A 760-nucleotide genomic window follows, 5' to 3' on the forward strand; every position below is an offset into this window, starting at 1 on the left:
ACGGGGAGAGACGTGCGCCCGCTGCATGGCGGGAAGGCTGAGGGAGGCGGTGGGTTGTCATGGCGCCGGGAGGCGGGCCTGGCTCCCCCCCCTGCTTCCAGCACCGGCTGTGCCGGCGCTACCGGCCCGCAGCCAGCGCCGGGCAGCCGTGAGAAACCTCACGTCCCTGTCGCGTATCAGTCCCACAGCGCTCAGCCCCTGGAGCCCTTCGTTCCCTCGTGAAGTGCCGTCCAGTGGAAACGGAGGCTGCCACAAAGGGGCGCCACAGTGAAAAAGTTTTGAGTTAAAAGCAAAGCAAAAGGAAGTGTTACCGTGAATTCGGTCTCAGAAGAGAAGAACCCCCTAAGACTTAGTTTGAAGTTTTAGCCGGCAGCCAGTCTGTATGGCAGCGCTCGATGCACGGGGGATCCCACTAACCGAGCATGCCAATCGACAAAAGCACACATATACAATAAGTGAATATTAAGGTAATTATCGAAAAGTACACACCTATTTCCAGAGAATCTAATGCATATATTAATATATTGCGCAAACGTACTAAAATCTGTGGAAGGGTCTCTGAGGGGGGGCTTCTGTGGGGGGTTTCGGTGGTCTGGGGTTGTCCCTAGTGGTTGTTGAAGAGGTAGTTCAGCGTCCTCCCCATGAACTCTTGAGATTTTTGTCATATATGGCCTTGTCTTGGCTCATTGCTCCGTCTGTAAAGTTTCTCAGCTTTCTTATCTTTGGCTCCCACAGGTGTCTGCTGGTTTCTCTGCCCTCC

The sequence above is a fragment of the Athene cunicularia genome, unplaced genomic scaffold (assembly GCF_003259725.1).
Source record: "Athene cunicularia isolate RWA unplaced genomic scaffold, athCun1 SCF_20, whole genome shotgun sequence".
In the NCBI taxonomy this organism is placed as follows: domain Eukaryota; kingdom Metazoa; phylum Chordata; class Aves; order Strigiformes; family Strigidae; genus Athene; species Athene cunicularia.